Genomic DNA, 12,210 nt, shown 5'->3' with positions numbered 1-12,210 from the left:
GGGGGGGATTCCCAGGAGTGATGAGAGTTAGGATTTTACCCACTAATTGATGAAATTAATGGGGATTTTTCCCCAAAAATGATGAGTTGTGAGGTTATCTCACTAATGATTAGGAGCTGAAATAGAACCTGTAAAATATACAAAAGGCAAGTAGATCTATATGTTGTTATTTAACGTTGTTGAATTCGGCTCTGGGAGGCCTCGAATTCCGGTCAAAATAAGGCCTACAAAAAGAGACAATCAATATTGACAAATTGACGGGGGGAACTGAGCCTAAGGCCTAGGCCTAACTTGCAAAAAAAAGTTCTATAGGCCTAGTCCAGCTTAAATAATCGCCAGTCAGTGTTCTACCGTTTACCACGGGAATTAATAGGCTGCTATTGACCTACCAATAATGTATCCATGACTTTCTTTAAGGCAAAATGGGCCTAAAAAGTAGTAACCTTAGATTCGACTGCGCCCAGTGACTGCCGGAAACCGAAGTGTTAAACCATAGATAATACCGTATGATTGCCAACTCGCGTGATGTAGCGTACTGGTTCGAGCGCACATTTTTTTGCGCCGGGGGGTTGTTTACTTCCGGTCATAGATAACCATAATAATAATATTGTGATAACGGCCGTCATACAGTAATACTAATAATATTGTGATAGAGTAAAGTATAGACTTATTTACCTTTACTTATTAAGAAGATACGTTATATTTAGTTTTTTTTTGGTACGCATTTTTTATAGTTTTTGTTTTTATAATTAATAGGCAATAGTTAGGCCTATATAGTATAGGCCTATCGCAAATCATGGTAAATAATTGTTGTGTAGTAAATTGTTCTGCTTCTAAAAAAAAAAATGTAGAGGATTATCATTTCATAAAATAAAAAAAAACAACAATAAATTATGGGAGAAGAAGTTAATCAGCATTATAAACAGGATTGATACCAGTTTCAATCCAGAAGCTGCTACAATCTGTTATCGTCATTTTGAGGATAGTTGTTTCAAAGAAAATGGTAAGTTAAATTTTGTAGTTTGGTAAAAAGAAAAAATGATTTTAAAAAACCCCGCAGACTTGGGACACTGGGTGACATGTCATGTAAAAAAACCCAAAAAAATATAGAGATCTAGATTTTAAAATTTAATGTAATAATTTGACAATATTAAAAATTTTGAACTCCCTTCTTATCACAATCATACTTTATTTAGTACCGGTAATAATATTACATAGTGTAATTTAATATGATTGATATTTTACAGAATCAACTGGAAAAAGAGTTCTGTTAGAAAATAGTTTACCTACAAAACATATACCACAAAAGTCTTTCGAAAAGAAAATTGCTCAAAGAAGATCATCTGTTCGTATTTTTCTGTCTCTTTTTTTTAACATAATTGTATTTATACATATACACAAAACAATGTATTGAATATTGGTTGATTGCATTATAGACTAGATATACATCTAACTTCATACAAAGGCCTTCATATTTATTAAACATAATTCTTGTATTGGGCGACGCTTCAGAAAGTGGTCCTGATATGCTAAAAATTAGATATATTAAAATAACACAAAAAACTTATTTTTCCAAAAGAATATATTCATTACCATTTTAAAATACCAAAATGTCATTGATAATACGCAAATTTCTTAAAAAAAAAATTCATGACACAACTGGATTACAATACCCGAAATACCTGTTTTTACCATACTTTATAGAACATGTCCAGAATACTAATTATCTTTTCCAAACAAACTCAAATGTAATCTCTAACAGACTTGGAGTTATGTCTAAAATTTATTAGGTAAAAAATACATAAAAGGAAATTATATTTTTATTTTTTTTGTAGATAATTGGAAATTTCAGGTCAAACATGTAACAATTTGGTAGAACTTTCCTTTCTGATGGATCTTATCATTACCAAAAATCTATATAAGTCTGGACAATAAAATTGAAAATACGAGTGTTTGATTTGTGTTACACATGTAACGTTACGTGTGTGACAAAATTTTAAAAACACAATTTAATATCACTGTTGTATGAAAGTAAAACAAAATATGATTTCAAGTTATTCAACATATAAATTACAATTCATTAACCATGTAAAGTTTTTATTTTAAAATATAATTCCAAGGTACCGGTATTTAACATGTTAATTACAATTCATAACTACTGGTACAAGAAGTCATAGGATGCGTAATACGTTATACTTAATAACTATGACATCATAAGCCAGAGTGATATTATTGATATTTAACCAGTGGGATATTATTGATATTTCACTTGACAAGCATATTCTTTCAACAATGTTAACACATTTAAATTAACCAATAGGTTATGTTTGCAATGTCGAAAACTGTGGATGATATTGAGTTAAAGACTTGGCTCCTTTAATTGTAGCTTAAAAGGATAAATTTGACAACTGAACCTGAAGAATTTAACGAATCAACTCAGACAGTTATCACAAAAGAGATTGTTCTGAATACACTTCGTACCATACCAGGTTGGTTTGTTACACAACATGAAAATGGGGTAGATGTTGTTAAATACAGACATACAGATATGAAGGTATATTTCCCTTTTTTTCTTTGCTGTAAAAGCTTTATGTTTGAACCTGTTGTAAATCAAAATTATCAATGTACATCTAAAGTAGATCTAACAAAATAGTTGGAAGATGTACAGCAGTAATATATTTAACTTAATTTTTATTTAGATATCACATTGTGTGAAAATAGATAATGGAATGGAGTACCAGCTATTTATAGAAGGTATGAACCTTAAAACTATTCATATTAATGAACCATCTATTATCACAAAATCGGAAGATCTAAAAAGAATTATTGAGAAGATTACCATGATAAAACCATGCATGGGTTTCTTTGAAAAAGATCTAATAGATGTATCCGATTTTACTAACCTCAATTACAACAAGGAGGTCGTGATCAACCAACAGATAAATTCTATGCAGACTATGGTCCATAGCGTTAAATGTCTTGTTATTGGGCCAGTCTGCATAGAATGTAAAAAAACAAAGAATATTCTAAAACAAAAAAAAAACAGATTAGACATTGCTAGAAAAAGAACAATAAATTTTAACAAAAAGACACCTTTAGTAAAAACGTCAAAAGAAAAACTATCAAAAGCCTTAAAAGATATTCGAGTAAAAAATAGTAGATTGGAAAAAGAATTAAGGACCATCCAAAAGAGATTAAGAAATGAAAGCGAAGAAGTTTCTGAACAATTACATGACAGCTTATTAAATATTATGAATAAAGAAACAATTTCAAACCCTTTTCTGGACTTGTTTTGGAAGGAACAAAAAAATTTTTTTAACAGAAAGTCTTCTGGGAAAAGATGGCACCCAATGATAATAAGATTAGCTATTCTGTTACACACTCAATCCCCCCAAGCTTACAGGTCATTAAAACAAACTGGACTTTTGCATCTACCCGGAGAATCGACACTGCGGGATTACAGTAATGCTATAAGTCCAACTCATGGTTTCAATCCAAATGTAAGTAGATCTTAATTTGTTATTTATTTGAAAAAATCAACTTTGTGTCTTACCAATTACCAAAGCATTCATTACAATTAAATATATGGTGTATCAAGGATGTGGCCACATAATTTTGATGAAACTTAAATTTATGATTATATAACAAAGATCTTGGTTCCTTTGATAATGGTGCATATATCCGAACGTAACTCCCTGGATTATGACCCTGTTACACATCAATGAAGGTTGAGTTCGAAGTTAGTAAAAATCTGACCCAAATCTTTAGAAATACATCATTTTACATACAACATTTTGACGCGATGTTTTTAATCTCTTTGCGAATATTGGCTCTACTGGACAATTTCGCAAAACCCAGATACAACCATTTGACTCCCCACAGACGATATGTTACATACTGCTTTCATAAAAATTCAATTAATTTTTTTAGGTGATTAATGATCTGAAAGACATGGTTAAAGACCTGAAAGATAATGAAAGATGGGTAGTTTTGATTCATGATGAAATGACTATCAAGTCTGATTTAGTATGTATGTTTTATATAGTACATTGACAATAGTTATTAATTTCACATTTTCAATATTAATGTGACAATTTTCTACATAATTGTCTATGCAGGTATATAACCCAAGATCAGGAGAATTATGTGGCTTCATACCTGATGGAAGTAAGGTAGCTAGTCATGTTCTAGTTTTCATGGTTGTAGGATTAACAGCTCCTCGTGAATGGCCAATAAGATTCAGCCTTGGTTATTTTGGTACATGTTCAGCAAGAGCTGAAGACATATACCCTTTGTTTTGGGAAGCAGTTTGTCATTTAGAAATTACCTGTAAACTAAAGGTTTATAAAAAAGATACATTTATTAATTTGAGCAATTAATAGTTTGTTAAAGTAACTGTGTGTGATTCACATTTTTCAGAAAATATTAAGTTTCTCATGACTTAATCCTTGCTTATTATATATACAATGTAATCAGATTATTTTACATTTAATCAAGAAAAAAGAAAAGTAAAGTGTATCATTTACATAGGTAATCCGGGAGCAACATAGATCAATAGAATTTCAGTTCATTGTCAAACTTTTTTTACAGTGTTTCGATTAGACCTAATCCCACTAAACGGAATTGCACTTTTTTTGATTGATATTCCTATTAGAATACTAAAATAAAACTAAATAAATTTGACAATATTGTTGTTTGCAAGAGATTCCTATTTCTATAAAATCACTACAGAAACTTTAAATTTCAATACTTTTAAAATTACTAGTTCTGTATTTGTTTTTTTAAATCTTTGTTTATTTTTCTTTTGTAAATGTGCTGTGAGATGTTATTATGTATCATGGTTATACTTTTATTATTCAAAGTTGATGGTTTTGACTTTGACCATTTATTTAATTTGTTGTTTTTATAATTTTACAACTTACGAAATATGTTTTTTGTATATTTAACATAAATATAACAACCAAACTGTTAAGTAAGCTAAATAATATGTTTTCGTCTTGTAAACAGCATTTATTGTATTGACAATTCATTTTGCATATTCATAAAAATAGCAACAAAACAAGTAGAGTTCAATAATATGTTTTCATTTTATAAAAAGCATTTATGGCATTGACAATTTATTTAATTTTTTGTTTTTATCATTTTAATACTTATTTAAAATGTTTGTTTTTTTATTAAAGATTAATATAACAACAATACTTTTAAGTAAAGCTAAATAACATGTTTTAATTTTATAAAAAGCATTTATGGTATTGACAATTTATTTAATTTGTTGTTTTTATCATTTTAATACTTATGAAAAATGTTTGTTTTTTTTATTAAAGATTAATATAACAACAATACTTTTAAGTAAAGCTATATAACATGTTTTAATTTTATAAAAAGCATTTATGGTATTGACAATTTTTAAAATTTGTTGTTTTTATCATTTTAATACTGATGATGTTTTGAAAATAAATTATTGTGCTTCAGTTTGATTAAATACATTTCATTTTTAACCTGCAAAAATATTATTACAGGTATTGGCTTCCACCTCTGATAAAGCATCGCCTAATCAAAGGCTTATCGATATGCATCGAGAAGATAAGGAAGCTATTTACTCTACAAATAATATTTTTGCTCGGGAAAGACAAATTTATTTTGTATCAGATGTACCCCATTTGTTGAAAACGCTAAGAAATAATCTTGCCAACTCAGGATCTGGACTGAAGACACGTTACCTTTGGGTTTGTACTTTTTGAATTATTATATTTGCTATTGAAATGTATAATCTTAAATAATTTGTAAAATAGAAACATTTTTTATAATTATGGAAAACATCTTTTTTTAGAATGATGGCAAACATCTTTTATGGTCCCATGTCAGACAAGTATTTATGGAAGACAGCAAATCAGAATTACGAAGAACAAAACTGACCCCTGCTCATGTAGATCTCTATTCGTATTCTGTAATGAAAGTTAATCTTGCTGCTCAGGTAAGAATATTTTATAACTTTTGTGATTAAAAGTATTGTGCAAGCAGAAATAAATTTCTATTGTGAACTTTTAGAAAGATTGCGATACAGAAGTGTTTTTTTCACTACTGAATGGAATAATACTTTAGTAAAATATATAGTAGATCGCTACCAAGTACTGGTATTTTTTATGACTTATTTATCAGGTAATGAGCAAAACGGTCAGTAGTGTTATGAAGGCATACATGACAGAAGATACCTGGGAGACAGCTAACTTTATAGAAATTGTTGACAGACTTTTGAATGCCTTAATGTAAGATCAAAGTCAGAAGGTAACAGGGTTCAAAAAACTGATTTAATGCCATATACAGATGTTGAAGATAAAAGATTTGAGGCAAGTATTTTTTTTTTTTTTTTTTTTTTTGTAGTGGGGGGAGGAGGAGATCGCCTGCTGGTCTAGAGTGATGCACATCTTGTCTGCATGTATCATCATAAGTACCGTACCGTCCTGTGTATGTGTGATGTTCATAACTGATAACCATCTTTGGCAGCATAATCCTTATTTATTTCTGTTTGTTTTTTTTTTACAGTTTCTGTTAAATGATGCATTAGGCTATTTCAAAAACTGGAAATTTTCTGTTGAAAATAGAGAAGGCTTCGGCACATCGGAAAAATCGAAAATGTTTATTTCAGCGCAGACATATAAAGGCCTTTTTGTAACAAGTAAGCATAAAATATTGTTATCATATGCATATGCATGGCCATCTTAGTAAATTCTATAGTAGAAGCTACACATTAACTGTTATGTACAGATATAATACCAACAATTTTATTTTAGTAAATTCTGTAGTAGAAGCCACCAAGTATCTCTTGTCTTGTGGTGTCAAAGAGGTGTATACCAATTCCTTTTGTCAAGACCCTTTGGAGTCGCATTTTGGAAATCAGAGGTTTGGCAAGGAGAAACGACAACCCGACTTTATATGCATTTGGGTAAACATAATATATTTATTTTTACTGCCAATTTCGAGAATTATTAAAAATTGTCTGTCTTTGTTCAATTAAATTCAAAATAAAAGTAGGACATTAAACCCCATTAAGTTTGTTCATTGATTACATTTACATTGTTAGGATATTGTTATTTAGTCCATTCTTTATAATTTGATAGATACCAGGAAAACAAGATTAGACTTCAAAGAAACCTGTCTATTCTCTTTCAATCTAATAAGGGAAATATTGAGAAAGAAAGTGGTTCCATTAAAATAAATGCACAACCTCTGAAAAAGAGGAAACTGTGGTGAGATGTTTGACTTTTTATGCAAATAAATTAGGATTATCTACACATGGTAAAATTGCAATATTACACTTCTATATATTTATGAAATATGTAAACGATATAATCAGTGAATACTGTCATTTTACTCAATTGAAATACTAAACATTTTGTTAGATTGGATATATCTGTTACATTTTTTTTTTTCAGATATTTGCACAGAGATGATTTAAATCGAAAATGTCGACAATTACTAAAAAAAATTTATTACATAAAAATACACACCACAAGCACTATATTGAAATGCTTGGTTATATGATAATGTTCAGACAATTTCATAATAAATAAATAAAGATTGCTGTTAAAAAAATTATGTCATATAATAAATAAATAAGGTACTTCTCATAGAATACATGTATAAATATGCTAAATTGTTGGATGATGACATGAGTAGAATTTATAGTTTTTTTAATGTTTTTCTAAGACCTTTAGACTTTTTCAGTTTCAATTTTTCAATACTAATTTTACATCTATGATGTATTCTTATATTAAAAAATAATTTTACTATATCTATTAAAATAAGATGTTGGATTTTATCATCAATAATTGGTTTATCAAAACAGTTTAAAAAATCTTGTTTACATTCAAATGTGCATTTTTTAATGAATTCATCTTTATCTACTTTGGTCGATAAAGGTGTAAATATCCCTACAAAATTCTTTTCCAATCTAATTAATAATTTAAGAAAATGGCCATTTATATATTTTAACCCCCCTCTGTCCTTTAATTTAGTTAATTTGATAAATGCAGCTTGCCCCCCATCCACATTGCATGCAAGCATATGAACACATTCTTTTTTTTCAGCTTGCACATATCTAGAAACAAGTTTATTAATAATCCACCCCCCAATATACGCAATTATTTCAAAGTCTTTTTGATCAAGGTTTGGTTGGGAAATTAAATTAGCTTCAGCGGATATAATAATTCTATTTCAGAAAAAAGAAAAAACTTTTAGAGTAAAAAAAGGAAGTATTAGTTTAGGTATGAACGAAATAGTTTTATGTTCTAAAATAGATAGGCCTAAATGATATTTCCTCCAGGAATCTTGTTTATTAATTGATTGGTAGGAGTTCAAAAAGGCAACTTCATCCTTGATATCTGCAACTGAAAAATACAAAGATAATATTATAATAAATATAGCATTTACTTGACAATTATCACAATTTTTATCTGGCCCTAAATCAAGTTAGTGCAAACTTTGTGCTTGGAACTCTCTGGATTTGTGTTCCTGGTGTTATAAGCTTTCCAAAAATGTATAGTTTGTTTATTAGGGAAGATTTTGTAGCGGAACTTCACGCTAGAATTTTTTTGGCTGCAGGCCTATTTTCAACAGTATGGAGACATACTTTTGGTTTTCAAATACATGTAAGTATTTTTATACTCCCACATTTCCATGTGGATTGTGGACATTTGAAAATAAAATATTGTTTTCTCGTCCATCATATTAAATTTTAAAATTTCATTCAAAGCATTAATAATGTCAGTATTGTTGATTACTTGTGTATCCTGTAATATAATTGGGCAATACAAAAAATATATATCCTGTGCCAATAATCTGGGTTTATTTTATTTTTGTGTTTTTATTTTGTGAAAGGATTACTACTGGACTAAATGACTTTTCATGGCCATCAAATTTTAAGGCACTACATGTAGATTTATCTCATCATATTGCTTATATAAATAGGACTATTTGATTACCCAGTATCATCAATGGCATTACATTTATTAGGTTTTCATACTTGACAAATTAACCAGTGGATCCATTAAAATATTTTCATAGAGTTACTTCCTGTAACTTGGGTAAAATATTTATGTGGTGTAGTCAACAAGGTCTTTTTAAGTGGGGAAGGATTATCGAAGAACCAGAATATTTTTTTTATATGCCCCAAATAAAATTTAACAGTTAAAGATGCATTATGTAAGAGGTAAATTTGGCCTCAAATGTTGTATAAATAAATCATTAATTAGACATTTATTCACATGCAAAGCCTATAATCAACTCTCTGTATCATCAGATGGTTGTTATTTGAAACTGATTTAAACATGATTTCCATTTAATAATTTAATTAAGAAAATGGATAATCATAACAAGGGTAGAAATGACAATCAAAGCCACACTATTCTTCAAACAGCCATAACTTCATTCAGAATGTAGTAACTTGATTGAAATTTTTAACATACCAGTATTCCCTTTTCATTATTTATTTTTTTAACTATTATTATACTGAAAACAGTCATCTCTTTATCTAAATCGTCAATAATGCATCTTTAATTAACAATAATTTTACGATAAATTAATAATAATTGTGTTTTTGAATAAAGAGATCAATGTTAATGTTACGTAGTTAAATGAATAATTAGACTATTTTAAAAAGGCACCTTATTAATATTATTAACTTCCACCAATGCTGACTCTTCCTCAAATTCTTCCTACAATTTACAATTCATTAAATGATGAGATTAAATTATTTACATCAAAAACTTCAATAGCCTTATTTTATAATATATTATTAAGATTAAATTATTTAATTAAAACAAAAATGTAGTTTATATTTCTAATGGTTAGGCTAATTTACTTACATTGAACAGAAACTCCATATCTTTAAACACAAGGTCAATATCAGCATCATCCTCATCATTGATTTTACTTATACTTATATCATTATTACTACCACCAGTATCTTCTTCCTTTAAAGATAAAAAAAAATATTATTTTAAAAATTAATGAATTGAAAACTCTGTGTTGACGGTACTAAAAGTAGGTCACGGCTGTCAAAATTTCTCTACTACGAGGTCTAAATACAGTAGTAGTAGTACTAGACTAGTCTCGAGATACAAGAGCAAATACCAAAAAAAAAAGAAAAGATATTTTATTCTTACCTCGAACATCGCTTCTATTTCTTGGTTCCATCATATATAATACTGTATGATTGCCGACTCATGAATTCTCGACGTTATGTTGCGAAACGCTTGAAACGGCGAGAAAGGTGGTTGATCACTTCCGGTCTTCTGTTCTCGCTGTTTGTTTACTATAGGCCCAGTAGCGATATTTTTATTTAGCGCTTTCTTGTAGTATTAAATGTGGCATCATCTGGTTAAATGGTAACGAGAAATAGAAGCAATGTTCGAGGTAAGAATAAAAATGAATATCTTATAATTTTGATATTATATTGTATTATAAATAAGTATTACATTTCATGAAAATCTCGACACGTGTGTTGTCCAGTTAAGGCAAAGTTTGACAGCTTTGACCTACTTTTAAAAATCGGCAAAATAGAGTTTTCAATTCATTAATTTGTAAAATAATACTTGCAGATCATTAATAAATCGTAAATATATAAAGTACAGTTTGGTATGAATAATAACATTGCTGTGTTGGCTATATATAAGCTTTTAATTACACAATTTTTAAAAATCTTTTGTATTTTCAGCAGAACGTACTGGTACCCGTCTTTTGTTTGCTACCTAGGGGCCTAGGGGAGTGCCAGCTTGTGAAGCAAATATATTTCATGTTGATTTATTGTGATACTGATAAATAATTGTATGTTTTATTGTCCCCCGCCTTTCGAAGAAAGCAGGGGACTATTAAAATGGGTTCGTCCGTCTGTCTGTCCGTCCGTCCGTCCGTCCGTCTGTCTGTCCGTCACACTTTTTGGGACACAATAACTCTCTTCCTAATTGAGCTAGAATGTTCAAACTTGGTGTATGTGTTTATTAGGCCAATGCCTTGATGGAGTTCGAAGATGAGCATTTTCCGCTTAGGGTAAGCAGAGATAAGCAATTTGATTGGTTGATGCTTTGGGACACGATAACTCTCTTCCTAATTGGGCTAGAATGTTCAAACTTGGTGTATGTGTTGATTAGGTCAATGCCTTGATGGAGTTCGAAGATGAGCATTTTCCGCTTAGGGTAAGCAGAGATAAGCAATTTGATTGGTTGATGCTTTGGGACACGATAACTTTTAATTGAGCTAGAATGTTCAAACTTGGTGTATGTGTTTATTAGGTCAATGCCTTGATGGAGTTCGAAGATGAGCATTTTCCGCTTAGGGTAAGCAGAGATAAGCAATTTGATTGATTGATACTTTGGGGCACGATAACTCTCTTCCTAATTGAGCTAGAATGTTCAAACTTGGTGTATGTGTTGATTAGGTCAATGCCTTGATGGAGTTCGAAGATGAGCATTTTCCGCAGAGATAAGCAATTTGATTGGTTGATGCTTTGGGACACGATAACTTTAGTTCTAATTAAGTGAGATTGATGAAACTTGGTGTATAGATTTATTATATGAATACCTTAACTAAGTTCGATAATGAACATTTTTTGCTGAGGGTAAGCAGAGTGATAAGCAATTTGATTGGTAGAAACTTTGGAACACAATAACTCTCCTTCTAATTGAGGTAGAATGTTCAAACTTGGCATAGGTGTCTATTAGGTGAATGTTTAAACTTGATGTATATGTAGATGTTCATTAGGTGAATGTCTTGACTGAGTTCAATAATTAACATTTCGAGCTGAAGCTAAGCAGAGCTAATCGATTTCATTTGTCGATGGTTTGGGACAAGATAATCTTGATTCTATCTGATAGAGAGTGATGAAACTTAGTGAAAAAAATAAATGTGCGATTAATTAATATGTGTCATCTATTTATTTTGCAATTTCGGCGGGGGACATCAGCCTCACTGTTGGCTTGTTTATGTTATTTACTTCTTTTCATATTGTGTGTGTGTGGGGGGGGGGGGGTATAAATATTGAGACACTAGACATTAATATATTGATAAAGTATTTTATTTTATGTATCTATTTATTTATATTTTTTTTTTTTTTTTTTTTTTTTTCTTTTTTTTTGGGGGGGGGGGGGGAGGGGGGGGGGGATATTATTATTTTCATTATTTTATTTGTTTTATTTTAATACTCAACAAGGGATT

The 12,210-nt window shown here is 29.8% G+C and overlaps 1 protein-coding gene across 1 annotated transcript in view; it reads left to right on the top strand.

Moving 5' to 3' along the window:
• The first annotated feature begins 5 nt into the window (after nucleotides 1–5).
• The window catches only part of LOC126821581 (sushi, von Willebrand factor type A, EGF and pentraxin domain-containing protein 1), a 32,032-nt gene continuing 19,827 nt past the window's right edge, over nucleotides 6–12,210 (top strand). The window contains exons 1-12 of the transcript XR_008788596.1: nucleotides 6–1,345; nucleotides 2,387–2,554; nucleotides 2,700–3,500; nucleotides 3,931–4,026; nucleotides 4,119–4,172; nucleotides 5,520–5,726; nucleotides 5,831–5,974; nucleotides 6,160–6,347; nucleotides 6,544–6,676; nucleotides 6,792–6,943; nucleotides 7,119–7,247; nucleotides 7,434–9,461. The gene's annotated coding sequence lies outside the window, so the exon portion shown is untranslated. Of the gene's footprint in view, nucleotides 1,346–2,386; nucleotides 2,555–2,699; nucleotides 3,501–3,930; nucleotides 4,027–4,118; nucleotides 4,173–5,519; nucleotides 5,727–5,830; nucleotides 5,975–6,159; nucleotides 6,348–6,543; nucleotides 6,677–6,791; nucleotides 6,944–7,118; nucleotides 7,248–7,433 lie in introns of the transcript that reaches the window.

This window comes from Patella vulgata, chromosome 1, assembly GCF_932274485.2.
Source record: "Patella vulgata chromosome 1, xgPatVulg1.2, whole genome shotgun sequence".
NCBI classification, from domain to species: domain Eukaryota; kingdom Metazoa; phylum Mollusca; class Gastropoda; family Patellidae; genus Patella; species Patella vulgata.
Note: the sequence above shows the minus strand (reverse complement) of the source record. Positions and strands in the feature narration are given on the sequence as shown.